At 42.1% G+C, this 15,117-nt stretch overlaps 1 protein-coding gene across 4 annotated transcripts in view; it reads left to right on the forward strand.

Annotated features, from left to right (window-relative positions):
- LOC124116371 overlaps positions 1-15,117 on the forward strand; it is a 173,231-nt gene that overhangs the window by 71,295 nt on the left and 86,819 nt on the right. Inside the window, exon 1 of one of the 4 annotated variants that reach the window (XM_046477683.2) lies at positions 11,702-11,766. The exons of the other annotated variants lie outside the window; for them this stretch is intronic. The gene's annotated coding sequence lies outside the window, so the exon portion shown is untranslated. Of the gene's footprint in view, positions 1-11,701; positions 11,767-15,117 lie in introns of those variants that run through there. 4 annotated transcript variants of the gene reach the window in all.

The raw sequence follows: 15,117 nt of genomic DNA on the forward strand, positions 1-15,117 counted from the left end.
ACGTTGGATTTAGTGAAGTATTCTCGCCACGGATGTTTAAGTGAAGTATTCTGGTAGTGAAGGTTTGTGTGAAGTATTTTGGCCACGATGAATTTAGTGAAGCATTCTGGCCACGTTTGTTTAAGTGCAGTTTTCTGGAAGTGAAGGTTTGTGTGAATTATTTTGGCCACGTTGGATTTAGTGAAGTATTCTCGCCTCGGTTGTTTAAGTGAAGTATTCGGTAGTGAAGGTTTGTGTGAAGTATTTTGGCCACGATGGATTTAGTGAAGCATTCTGGCCACGGTTGTTTAAGTGAAGTATTCTGGTAGTGAAGGTTTGTGTGAAGTATTTTGGCCACGATGGATTTAGTGAAGCATTCTGGCCACGGTTGTTTAAGTGAAGTATTCTGGAAGTGAAGGTTTGTGTGAAGTATTTTGGCCACGATGAATTTAGTGAAGCATTCTGGCCACGGTTGTTTAAGTGAAGTATTCTGGAAGTGAAGGTTTGTGTGAAGTATTTTGGCCACGATGAATTTAGTGAAGCATTCTGGCCACGGTTGTTTAAGTGAAGTATTCTGGAAGTGAAGGTTTGTGTGAAGTATTTTGGCCACGATGAATTTAGTGAAGCATTCTGGCCACGGTTGTTTAAGTGAAGTATTCTGGTAGTGAAGGTTTGTGTGGAATATTTTTGCCACGGTTGTTTTAGTGAAGTATTCTGGCTCAACCTTCATGGCCTCAGCAAAGCTCTCAAACGGTTGTATGGTAGTCACCAACTTTGACGCATCAGCGACATAACAAAAGGAATGTCTGATAACAATTTCCTATGTTGACTTGTTCCCGTGTTTTTTCAGATGAACAATTGACTTGCCGTTGCATGTGTTTGGGACTATGTCATCGGTGGGGCAGGGTACGTTCACCTTTTGCGCGAACACCAGTTGTCATTATTATTTAACAGTGACTTATACATACATGCTTGCTATAGTCGGAATCGTTTAGTGGATCCTTGTGATTATGGTGAGTGTTTTGAGTTTCATTTCCACAGCTGTGTAAACGTAGCATTCTGACCTGATCGCGCTGTACGGAAGTATTCAGGTCACGACCTTAGTTGTCAGCCTAATGCCAATAGGACCGGAGCTAAATAAGCGGCGATGTAAATATAATTATGTACTCGGCTTAGTATATTATAGGTATGTGTAACATCGGAATTATTTCAATTTTACCAATCCACGAGCCTTCATACGTATTTAGTACAGACTGTTAGGTCAGGGGGTGCTGCTTGTACTAGTCCGGACCAATGGCCATTTTATTTTATAGCGCTAGCCCACTTAGATACCATGCCGCAGTTTAACATGAATACCATGGGTTCGAATCCCGGTTCGCCCCGATTTTTTTGTATGTTTTTCAGCATCATACCCGTGCTCGTGGGTTTATTTAATGACACAGAATCCCCCCTCTAGTCACAACAAATTATGACAATAATTTTTATTTGATACATTGCGGTATTCCGCTCTCACTCAGCGAACCATCTCATCTCCAGGCCTCACCGGGAGCTTTGTAGCCTGCGACGTCCTTTCATTAATATTTCACCCATTCTATCAATATTTGTCGAAGCTAACACTACTAATTGTTATTGCGGCAACTCAGCTATTGGACAACTACTTCAGGGTGTTGTGCTCCTGGCAGATCGTAGTTGTAGTAGTCGTCAAAGTGATGTTGACGTTGCGCCTTGAGGGGTTGACTAATATTGAGATACATGAGGGGGTGGGGGTGGGGTGGAGGGGGTTGTCATCAACGGTTGGAGTCGCGGGGATATACATGTCTGTAGCCGGATGCCGGCCGGGCGTGATTGGTCGGCGAGCGGAAGTTGGGGAAAGGTGATGATTATACTCAGGATGCACCTGGGGTTCTTGTAGCGGTATAAAGTGGTGGTGCATGGTTCTCATGAAAGAAATGTGTTGGTCAAACGTGTTCTGTCCATTAAGATTGAGTGCTGTGCATCTCTGGATCAAAACCTTCCCACAATTACTTTCGGATACTTTTGGAATAGGGTGGCTCTCTCTCTCTCTCTCTCTCTCTCTCTCTCTCTCTCTCTCTCTCTCTCACACACACACACTCTCTCTCTCTCCCTCTCTCTCTGCGGCTTGTGTGCGTTGGGGTGTAAGTGATTTTTGTGCGTGAAGAAGGGATGTGAGGGTGGAGGGGGGGTAGTATATGGGTTGGGGGGGGGGGGGGGGGCGTGGAAGTAGTGTGTTTGTGTGTGTATGTCAGGAGGGGAGGAGGTAAGTTGTCATGCAAGGGTATGCGTGGGGAAGTGTGTATGTAATAGTGTATGAGTTGTGTACGGTATCTGGGTTGTGTTCGGATGTTCCACAGACATACCATTTCTATTACTCTTGTACCAAAACAATATTATCTTTTTTCAAATAAATTAGGTCGCCATCTTTTCAGAATACTTCGTCAGGCTATGCGTATTGTCATCTGGAGTGAAGTACACGTACACTGGACTAAGCTATCCCCCGCTGCGATGGAAGTTCGTCCACGTGCTCAGTGGTTAGACGTGATTAATGCCTTCATTGTCAATTAACCAGATATGTGTTTTATCCTCGTATCGTTACTGTCAGCTCCAGTGGAAGACTGATCTATGGCTGCACCATCATTTGAAGCAGCGTCAAACAGAACCCATCCTTCTTGATTACTGACTCTGTTAGGAGAAGTAATCGTACATGTACATGCGGCTGTCAATGAGGTGGACGCGCCATGGATGCCTTGCTGGCGCCAAGAACCTTTAATTAAACCAATATGATGGTCGTCACGTTAGAACAATGGAACATTGACGTGTTTATCTTTAATTCTCGTACTCCACCTTAATTCTGTAGGTACGGTTTTACTGCGCTTTTAGCAATATTCTAACAATATAAAGACAGTGGACACAGAAAATGGTACCAACTTTGGGAATCGAACCAGGGCCTTTGGTATGATGAGCGGGAACGTTACCTACAATGCACCACCACCACCACCCAGGCGTAAACTAGGGTATTATATTATACTGACTACATCTCAAATGTTCGCCGACAACGTGTGATCGTGGAAACATCACATGAATGGCATCTTAATCGAGGTATTGTGATGGTACATTTGTTGTTTAACGCATGAGCATCGATCAACGCAATTGGGACACGATGACATGCATCAACCAAGTCAGCGAGCCACCCGATCCCGTTAGTCGCCTCCTACGACAAGCATAGTCTCCTTTTACGGCAAGCATGGGTTGCTGAAGACCTATTCTACCCAGGATCTTCACGAGTATCCAGGTTATTACGACGGGCAGTCTTAAATCCACACAACATGAACTCTTACTTATACGCAGCTATCAGGTGTCGAAGACAGATGTTGCTAGTTCTGTACATGGTCTTACAGGTCGTTTTTGTAGTGAATGAAGTGGTTTAACTCCGCTTTAATTTATCTCTCTGTTTTGTAAAGCTCATGATCAGAATCCAATCTCATTGAAATCAGATCTTATATTTGTTCTTGCTACCGCTAAACAAAGTTCTGAGGACATCCAATTACGAGTCATGTCAGACCGACCTTGCGCGAACTTTGACCGACCAATGGAATGACCAATCAGAAGGCACGCGACTCGCTGTGCAACTTTGCGTCCCCTGGGCACGCCAGAAACCTATGATTGTGGGTTCGAATCCCGGTTCGCCCCGATTATGTTTCTAGGTTTGTCAGCACCATACCCGTGCTCATGGGTTTCACCGAAGTGGTAAACGTCTGAGACCTGCATCTCTTCGGGCTAACCTCCCACATTCAGCTGACACGCCGCGATATAACTGGAATAATGTTAAAAGCGGCGTTAAACACAACTTACTCACTCACTCACTCAATAGTGGCGCCAAACCTCATTCCCTCACATACTACATAGGGGTGGGGGTAACCTAGTAGTTAAAGCGTTCACTCGTCACGCCTTTGACCCGGGTTCAATTCCCCACATGGGTATAATGTGCGAAGCCCATTTCTGGTGTCCCCCGCTGTGATATTGCTGGAACATTGCTAAACGCGCGTAAAACCATACTCACTCACTTACATACTGCATGTGACGCTGGAAAAGTATACTCCAGTCGTTGTTAACTGACATTTTCCAACCTAATTTTGTACCAATTACATGCAATTTGTAAGTCGGTCAACTATTGTAATGGAACAGATATCACACAGATAGTATTTATCTGAATATAAAGTATGAATGGTTGTATATAAATGTATACAACAGCTAGAATGCCTCCCCGGCAACATATGCGTGTCGTTAGAGTGAGTGAGGTAGTTGGGTTTATCGCCGCTTTGAACAGTATCACGGCGAGTCATCTTTATGTGGGAGGAAAGCAAGAAGTGATGCAGGTCTCAGATGACCACTTCGGTGAAACCCACGAGCACGGGTATGGTAGTGGCAAACCTCGAAACATAACCAGGGCGAATCGGGATTCGAACCCACAATCATAGGTTTCTGGCGTACCCAAGGGACGCAACTCTGCACAGCGAATTGCTCGTGTCGTAAGAGGCGACAAAATGGATAAGATGACCACGGACGGTGGCTTGGCTCATTGCGCGCCATCGTTTCCTGGCCGCTTGGAGTGTTTCTCATGATGTCAATCACTGGGTTAATGTGTGACCATAGTGGTCTTGTGTAGATTTGATTATTTATAGACCGCCGTCATTTAACAGGAAGACTGAGGCGTTGAACAAACATTTACGACATCTGACACCTGATCATCGTGTTATGGAAAAGAATCAAACAACTTCTTTGATGTTGTTTCTTTACTCCACCGTAAGGTTTATCCCCCCCCCCCCCCCCCCACACAGTGAGGTGACACGCCGTGATATAACTAGAATGCTGTTCAAAGCGGCGTTAAACCTGATTGTCAATGGTGGCAATCTGAAAAAAAATTCAACCAGGTGATATCAGCATGATTCCTTGAACAATATAGATGAAATTGGGTTTAACGTCGCGTCCAAGATTATTGCACTTATATAACGTGTGTGTGTGGCTGCTTGTACTAGTCCGGACTGATGCCGATTTATAGTACTAGCTCACTGAGATACCATGCCGCAGTTTAACATGAATACCCCACTCAGACACAGTATGCTGACTCCGAGCCGACCAGTCCTTGTTTTAGCCCCTTCATGCCGAGCGCCAGACAGGGTAACAACAAGTTCCATCTTTTAACGTCTTTTGGTATGACGCGGTCGGGGATCGAACCCGGACCTTCCGCTCTCCGGGCGGACGCTCTACAACTAGACCACGGAGGCGTCCCTTGGACTAAAAAAAGCGACCAAATCGCTAATTCATGAAAAAATGTCTGCAGAGTCGATTGAACGATTCCGACTAATACATCATGAGCATGTATTTCTGAATGACGATCAAATAGTGATGATACCAGTGTTCACGACCAGGTGAGCGTATCTCCTCACTCACTCACTCAAGTTTGTTGGGAAATTCGTTCCGTGATTCATTGTTTACATCAGCAACGACAGCACGAGAATAGGTCGTGAATGTTGCTCTGACATTATTTGGTTTAAACGATGATAATTACACGTTTTTACCAGTGTCAATATGGACACACATGCCCATTGCTTCATCTATGGTCTGATATTGTAGAGCCCGTGGCGTTCGTCGCAATCTCCCTTGGATACGATGACACTGCAAGTCTCCCTATTGATCCTTCAGGTGAAGATGCGCAAGATGGAGCATCATCACATTACATAATAGATTAACATCAGGTGCAGGTGTAATTACTGATGTTGACGCAGATCCCACTCGTGGATGTATGCCTCTTGCGCATGTCCGTGGGTCACGTGTCAAAATGGCGTCAGTGACGTGTTGTGTTGGTGTCAAATCGTCCACTCTGCTGAATACACTTACTTACTTACTTACTTACTTACTTACTTTGGAGATTTAACGTGCGCTTTCCGACTGATGCGTATTTCGTACACGGGCCCGGCCAGGCCATTTAATGTGTTTCCGAAAGGGGCGAATTCGAAAGTGGTCTGTGCAACCCAAGAGGGGGGTTTTAGGGGTTGCTTATATATAATTTGGGAATTTTGAGATTTGGAATAGATGCCGATGGGATTGGGGAGGAGAACTAAGGGAGCTGGGTATGGTGGATGTTTGTTTGTTTATGTGATTTTGATTTGGTAGGTTATTGTGTTGCTGAATACAGAAGTTTTATTTCTTACATATGAGCTCATTATGTGAGTCAGGGTGTGTTCCTCCGCGTGGGCGAAGAGCGTGTGAATCTGTTGCAGAAATGGATGTTATTGTTGCCTCAGAACTGGATAATTTAGATCTCTTTCGAAACTTTCGGTGTTTTTTATTTACGTTCGAAATTGAACTTCCTTTTTTTTTAATCTACGGTGCTTGTGTGGATGTAGTCCGTCCAAGTTGGTGTGTGAGTGTTGGTGACACAAAACGACACTGCAGGAGCTGGGCACAGCGAGCACCTGGTAACACCTAGTGTCATCACTATAGACATTCATAGACACATGCTCATGATATAATCGGAATCGTGCAATCGGCTCTGCTTTTAGCAGAAAGTTTTTTTTATGAATATGGAAAGGGTTTTGTCGCTTGTATTTACAGAAGAAGAAGAAGAAGAAGAAGAAGAAAATTGTTTTATTATTAGAGTGTCACATGCTGCAGTACAAAATATATAGACATATACATATTTCATTAAAAAAACAGCACCCAGCCAGTTGGCACATTTAAAATATAAAAGAGAAAAAAAAAAAAGAGAAAAAGAAAAAAAAAGAAAAATTAGTTATAACTTTGTATATTACTACACCCACACCCACACCCGCTACACAATTGCAAGGAATCCTACCCGTTTTCTGACGGCCGGACGAGCGAACGGCATGGCCACACCAGTCTGGAACTCCTTCCTGTCTAGACATTGTGCGTTGATCAATTTATGGAACTAGGACACCGTCTCCATGTAATTAGTGCAATCCTGTGTTGCTACACCAGTGTCCATAATAGAATTAGGACAATGTTGTGTTTCAGACTCTAATTAGTCTTGCTTGTACTTGAGCCTGGGTCTTGCTTCAGTTTAACGTACTTTCGGCGTGCCAATATTATGTCATTTGTCTATTCTATTTCTTTTCTAGTGTACTTGTCTACACATCAGCCATGGTAGATTCGTTAAAGCAATGCTCTATTGTGACGAGGAGGGAAGCTCAATTACCGTTGACTTAAACCTTCCGTCTATCTAATTTGTGTTATGTCGGCAATAAGGCCTTGGGCCCATGTACAAACAAACAAACAAACATCATTTAGGTATTGACCCTGAAAATCCGGGGTAGAATAGGTCTTCAGCAACCCATACTTGCCGTAAAAGGTGACTATGCTTGTCGTAAGAGGCGACTAACGGGATCGGGTGGTCAGGCTCGCTGACTTGGTTGATGCATGTCATCGTGTCCCAATTGCGTGGATCGATGCTCATGATGTCAATCACTTGATTGTCTGGTCCAGACTCGATTATTTACAGACCGCCGTCATATAGCTGGAATATTGCTGAGTGCGGCGTTAAACGGCAAACAAACGAAACAAACGTTTAGGCTTTGAACACTACAACATTTGAAATACGAGGGTTGACTGAGTTAAAACCACACCTAGAAGGAATTATGTAAGATAAATATTTTGTTGTGGGCATAACATCATGTCATAGAGGTATATCCACAAAAACTCAATCGAGCCAATTGTATCGCCGTAGAAAATGAACAGGTCGTGACCTGGGGAAAATGGACAAACTTGATGAACGTACAGTTTGATGGACACATCTTCCATTAACATCAAGTATTGATTCTGAGTAAAGCGATACACATTGACGACCCCGCCAGGAAACAGCCATATATAATTAACAAACATATCGATGCAATCAGATAAACATTTTACAGTTATGAACCACGAGGCAAATGAAATCTTGACGCCACGTATTAAAATCCAATAAATGCGCATGTAATTGAAAGCGTGTGAGAACATTATAAGTATCAAGGTTAAAAATCCATATCCAGGGCAAGTCATCACGAACATCGAGCCCCAAAAACGGGATACGTTAGCGTTACTGGTGACAAGGACATTGGTGAGTCAATGCAGGGTCAGGGCTTGTCATCGTACATGATAGGCCCTGATCGAGGTATATCTGATCACGCACGGCGTGACACCGTGGGGGTGGGGTGGGAGTGGGGGATAATTAGCAGGTAATATGGAATGGAATCAATGGTTGGTCAGAGGACAAAGGACTATAGTCCTTGGGTTGGTGGACGCGCATGTTGAGAAGGTTCGGAGCCACACTGAACACCGACGTCCCTGTTTTTGGTGAGTTTTGTTTGAGCAATTAATAATAATAATTGGGTAAATGTGCAGCTAAATGTTACCTTCTGAACCTCACCGTGAAATGTGTCTTCAAAAAACAAGTAGTTGACTCGAACGAACACTCAATCCACTTGTTGTGGCCGAATACACGCATCCAGTGTAATGCGAGGTAACCCAGAGATGATATGTATGTTTTGATAAGTGTGAAGTATGAAGTATATATATATATTATATGATAAATATAAACATATGCATTTTTTCTGTAGACTCTTATTCAGGGGCACAACATGACTTGGGCCAACTTGAAATTGCCTCCATTTCTATTTGTTTCGCAAGGGATCGGACATGTATTATTATTATGATTATTGTGATGATGATGACGATGATGATGATGTTAATATCTTGGGGGCAGTATGGTGTTATTATCTTTGTAGCACTATGATATTATTATTGTAGCAGTATCGTGTTATAACCTTGGGAGCAGTATGATGTTATTATTTCTATGGCAGAAGAGTGTTATTATCTTTGTAGCTGTATGGTGTTATTATCTCAGTAGCAGTATGGTGTTATTATCTTTGAGGCAGTATGGTGTTATTATCTGATCACACTGACATTTAGACAGACAAAATGAATGTAAAACAACAGCATATGGGTCTTTTGAATTGTGAGGTGAGGTGAGGTGAAATGGGGTTTAACGTCGCGTCCAAGATTATTGCACTTATATAGCGACGTGCATGTACGTGTGTGTGTGTGTGGCTGCTTGTACTAGTCCGGACTGATGCCTATTTATAGTGCTAGCTCACTGAGATACCATGCCGCAGTTTAACATGAATACCCCACTCAGACACAGTATACTGACTACGAGTCGACCAGTCTTTGTTTTAGCCCCTTAATGCCGAGCGCCAGACAGGGTAACAACAAGTACCCTCTTTTAAAGTCTTTTGGTATGACGCGGTCGGGGATCGAACCCCGAACCTTCCGCTCTCCGGGCGGACGCTCTACCACTAGACCACGGAGGCGGTCTTTGAATTGTGATAATAATCTGCAACGGCGCACATTCGAAAATTAAGCTTTACTTCTGTTTACTCTGCGTGTTAGTTTATGCATGTTGTTTGGGACAACAGCATGAGGACGAATTCATCATGCATATTCTACTCGGCTTGTTCATCCAAGATCCTCATACTGAATAGCGAAAATAGTGATCGATTGAAATCAATATTTTGATGTATTTTTTGTGATCGCGTGCAAAATGATAACAAAAAGATGGTGCTAACAACATGTTTTAGTTCATTCAATATCAGGCTGAATTTGAATATTCTTTATAAATCTCCATTTATTGGGAATATTTGACATCCTTTTGATACAACACGAACTCGTATGCACATCAAATGTTTGATTTTTGTTGTTGTTGTTGTTGTTGTTTAATACTATTCCTCATATATTGCTCAGCAATATTCCAACTATATGACAGCGGTCTGTAAAAAATCTGGTCTGGACCAGACAATCCAGTGATGGATATGAGCATCGATCCACGCAGTTGGGATACGATGACATGCATCAACCAAGTCAGCGAGCCTGACCACCCGATCCCGTTAGTCGCCTCTTACGACATGCAGGGGTTGCTGAAGACCAATTCTAACCGGATTTCCACCGGTCATATAAGCATTGAACTTAATCAGAAACTGTTTTCTATCTAATGGAATTTAAGACGGCTGGAAAAGAGACTGCAGTAAGCGCCGACACTGCCGAAGGATGTGTCGTCACGTGTCGTTGTCATGCTCTCTGTGAATACTTCATGCTGAAGTGTGTTTAAGAATTGATCTTCACTTTGTGTGAGTTCATTGGAGTATGAACCTGCATAGAGTGAGGGCCAAACTGTATGAACGTCGGAGCTTGCGACGACGTTCATACAGTTTGGCCCTCACTCTATGCAGGTTCATACTCCAATGAACTCACACAAAGTGAAAGTCAATTCTTATAATTTTTTATCACAATTTCTTTTCTCAAAGGACGTAGGCCAAGATCTAAACACAATTTTATTTAGTACGTGTGACTTCATGTTTACACTGACAGCCAAACAACAACCAGCTATATCGCGGAATAAAATAGATCCCCCAAAAGAGAGGTGACAAGAGCGTATGGATGTAGAACTTGCTCTTCAGAAACATCTTACGCAACACATGTGTTCATATAATATCCCCATTAGATGAGAAAGGTCTGTAATGAACTACCTCAGTAAGTCAGTCACAATGACAGCGCGTCGTAATACATAAATTACATCAAGTACAAGACGTCAAAATGGCCAACACGATAAACGTAACGGGAGGATTTCCGAAGTTGTTAATGAACCTGTGGCGGTTACATGTGTTAGTCATAATTGATCAACTGACCGATTATTGAAAGGTGATTAAAGATGCGTCAAACAGACACCAAGGTAAATTCGTAGATTGCTGGAGACGGTCACTGTCAGCCTAGACACAGATCGAGTCGATACTGACGATAGTTTGGATGTGCATTTTTGCGTTTGTTCATTAGGATGGGCCGTAGCGAGGAAATTCGTGAACAATCATGCATTCAAGCTCTCTTACGTTTCTCAATGTACACTGAAATGCTGAGACCAAGGTAAAAGGTTCTAAATGATCAGAAATAAAATGTATGTTTTCGTGGTAGGGAATTCCCAGGGTTTCCCCAGGAATGTGGAAGTAGTCCGTCAGTGTTTACGTCATTTCAAGAACACGGTCTCGTGAAAAACGTATGAACGTCAAATTATGTCGTTCATACACTTATGAACGTCAACTTCGCGGTCATTTGACCGACCTCTCGTCCAATGGAAAAGCCGTATATCGTGTAAACGTCAAATTAAAAAATTATATATTTATGAATACGTGAGATAGGGGAAGATAAGTGCTGACGGTCAAGCCATACCAGAATATCATGTCTGTATTTGCCAATATCACCAACCTTCGTACGACAGTGTAAGTGTTTCATTTACACGTTAATCACGACACATCCGTGTTGGCTGTTAAGTCCACTCATCGATCCGACATTTTGGGACCACATTGAATAAAACACGTGTGTTTATATTGATAGGCGGGCGCTTGATACTAAAGTCTACTATTTGGCATTCGACCCTGATTTCCCGTGATAGCGTAAATCACAAAAGAACCTTTATGTATGCCTTATTGATGTAGTGTGAGTATGTGTAACATTTGCTAATAATATTTGCACGTGTTGCACGAACAATCACCAGCGTCCGTGACGGTGAGGACTTCTTGGAAAACTCGTGTTTTTCAAACACTCGTTTGACGGTGCAACCCATTTGCTGTATTTGTTATGCAGACAAAGGGGTGTGAAGTCAGTGTGCTTTTTTGTCATTGTGCCCAATTGTCGTCGCATCTGTCTGTTTCGTGGACTTGCAGTCACGTGAGTACGAAGCTCAGAGTAAACGTTGCTAAGGTTCATCACACTGACACGTGTTAGTGACATGAATAATTCATTATTATTTTATAATCGAAGATCGACAAATGAACGGCGCTGTGTCACTATAAATTCGGTTGTGTAGACTGACGACGTTATTGATCAATTGTTGTTGGAAGTCAGTGTAACCTGATGTATGTTCCCAGAAAAACTAAGTACACTGAGGATTGTTTGTGGTCTCTATATCTCATACTCGTCACGATTCGGTTCGATTCCCCACATGGGTACAATGTGTGAAGCCCATTTCTGGTGTCCCCAGCCGTGATTTTGCTAGGTTTATTACCAGCAGCTAAATGTATTAAAATATGACAATATAAAGAATAGAAAACCCAGTCAATACTGACTATGATCTCTGCTTAAATAAATCAGAGCAAATACCCACACGGCTCAGCTAAGCAACTGTATTACAGTAATACATTGAATAGTCGACTGCGACCAGTTAACACCTGAGTTAATTAACTCAACACTCTTATGAGGGAAAAACCTCGGCTGGGTTAAATAACGGAAAATCCCTGGTCAATAAAATAGACGAGAATGACTGAATATCAAACTAGCCTGGATTAAGGGGCGTAGGGGAAGCCTAGTGGTTAAAGCGTTCGCTCATCACGCCGAAGACCCGGGTTCGATGCCCGACATGGGTACAATGTGTGAAGCACATTTCCGGTGTCCCCTGCCCTGATATTACTGGAATAGTGCTAAAAGGGGCGTAAAACCAATCTCACTCACTCTTATGGACTAAATCTTCTGCTACTTTGACTGAGTAAGGACATTCTAAAATTCCCCCAAAGCAAGACAATCACTGAAAGGTTGGGTATCAACGGATTATTAGAATTGAAAATTATAGCTACTAAGTTTAGCTCAGTACCACCAGACTAAGTCAGTACTAGATCAAAAGTGCCCCGGAATTACTAACGCACCCAGAAGCGTGCCGACCCGTAAACGACCTAACAAAGTCTGGGGATATAGACACAAGATCTTGACTTTGGAATGAAAACTTGCGCGCGGACCTCAGAGGAGACAATCTCCTGGTCAGCCGTGGAATACGATAGTCTGGGCGCTGAACCTAAACTAGTCCTTCACCATGACCGTGGAATATAATTAACACGTCCCATTTTAATTCTGGAAACCCAAAAGTCCAGAAACTCTACGCTCTTTGCCCAGTCTCGGTTAAAGGTATTTACAAAATTAAACATGCCGTTTTCATGGGAACATACCAAGGAAGAAAAAATGAAAAAAAAATTGTTTAAAAACTCAATATTTAGACTATGTCGCCCATGGGCCTGCCCATGGGCGAAGTGTGGCCCATGGGCGAAGTCTGGCCCATGGGTAGGCCCATGGGCAGGCCCATGGGCGAGAATATGTTCCTTTACTTAAAACTCATGTTTTTGTTACGCAAATACATTTAATGTATTCATTCAAGTATCATGACACAAAATTTAATTCATTTTAACTTAATTCAACGATTTTATAGCGATATTGAAATATTTCGCCCATGGGCGAGAAAAAGGTTTGGCCCATGGGCGAGAATATTTTCCTTTACTTAAAACTTATGTTTTTGTTTCGCAAATACATGCAGGTGTTCTTACTATTTTCATGGCACATAATGTAACTCAATTTTACTCAATTCAGCTATTTTACAGATTTATTGAAATATTTCGCCCATGGGCGAGAAAAGGTTTTGCCTTCGAAATCCTTGATTATTCTATCATGCCGGAGTTCTGAAATTCAGTGACAATGTTGCTGAACAGTAGAATCTGATGGACGTATTGTGCAGAACCTGTTTGACACTATGGGTTCCAGGACCACTAACACTGTGAGCTGAAAAAGTTTGGTCCTAACCGCACTCAACATCTTTAATGAACCCGGCCTTATCTCTCAAAACGTTTTGGCAGTTTATCATACGAATTCATGTGCGTGTACAACATTAAATTTTAGTTAGTTTCTATTTCATTTCCCATTTTATGACCCGTTGATACATCCCACTGTGCAATTACGTGACAGGTACGCGTGCGCGTATTTTAATGGAAAGAAACTATTCGTCTTTTATTGCATAACGTTTGGCTGAATATCTTACATTCTAACGAAATCTCGAAATAATTATTTAATTACAAGCAGTGTCGAACTGACCAGTAGGAATTGTGTTTCAATGCCATTGAGGAAAACGGGAGTGAATATTGTGACACCAAAGCAACTTTTAACTGCATTGTCACTTTTGGTTTGAAAATGGTAATAGTTAAGAAAAACGTAACAGCCTTCTTATGACAATTCTCATATTCTCATTAGTGCGTTGTGTCTAATTACAGTGTCGGCCTTATTTACAGGTGATTCTACAATACTTGTTGTCGGTCAATTACAATCTGCCACACCACGCGTGAATAAACAGTTATGCAGGTGTTGCTGTGGGCAAATACCTAGCCTGTACATGTATATTTTTGAGGATACATGTATTACATATTTTCGTTGATATGTGGATATATTAAGCACCAAGACACAAAAAGTTTATGAAAGATGAATTGGTGCCTTGATATATATATTCAACGCGAACGAAGCTTGTATTTTCTCCGCGATCCTGATGTGTATCATCGTTTAATTGGTCATTCGTTTAAAGTATGTTGTGAGGCGCTCAATATACACAGTGTCGTCCGTTTCGCGTGAACTACCACCCTACCCTGTCAGTAAGAGTTATGTAATCGGTACACAAATATATTTGGTGCGATGTCAGTGTGGAAGGAGTTTGAATTACGTCCGCCAGTGGCCACAGAAAGTATAGTACCAATCAACAAGGCCAATGCGTACTAATAACCTAGTGACTCGCGTAACAACGGCTGTCAATATGTCTGCTACATCTACCATACCATCATCCCTGTCACAACTGGCGTATTAACGGTTTATTCAAAAAATTATTGTAGAAATGTCGTTACCAGACTAACGTACGTCGTATTCAGTCCTCAACTGGATGTCACATTCCTTATATCAGTTAACAGCCCTGTTTGTGAAAATATTTACTAGACATAAGATTTAAAGACTAATAAAATCAATTGTAAGACCGCATAGACCATAAAACCGAATAAAATATGTCTTGGTATCATCTCTTGTGTATTAGATGATGGCAATGACCGGAAATGTTATAACGTTAGATTAAGAAGGAGAAACATTAAAGTGTTTTACAATACTTGGAAACATGAGCAATAAGATGTAGCAACATAAACATGCATGGAATAGGGAAAAAGGATGAAAACAAATTGAAAAGGATTTTAATACAAAATTATCGAACTAAATTACTTGCCTGAACAGAAG

Source organism: Haliotis rufescens, unplaced genomic scaffold, assembly GCF_023055435.1.
Source record: "Haliotis rufescens isolate VD_foot unplaced genomic scaffold, xgHalRufe1.0.p SCAF_55, whole genome shotgun sequence".
Lineage (NCBI taxonomy): Eukaryota > Metazoa > Mollusca > Gastropoda > Lepetellida > Haliotidae > Haliotis > Haliotis rufescens.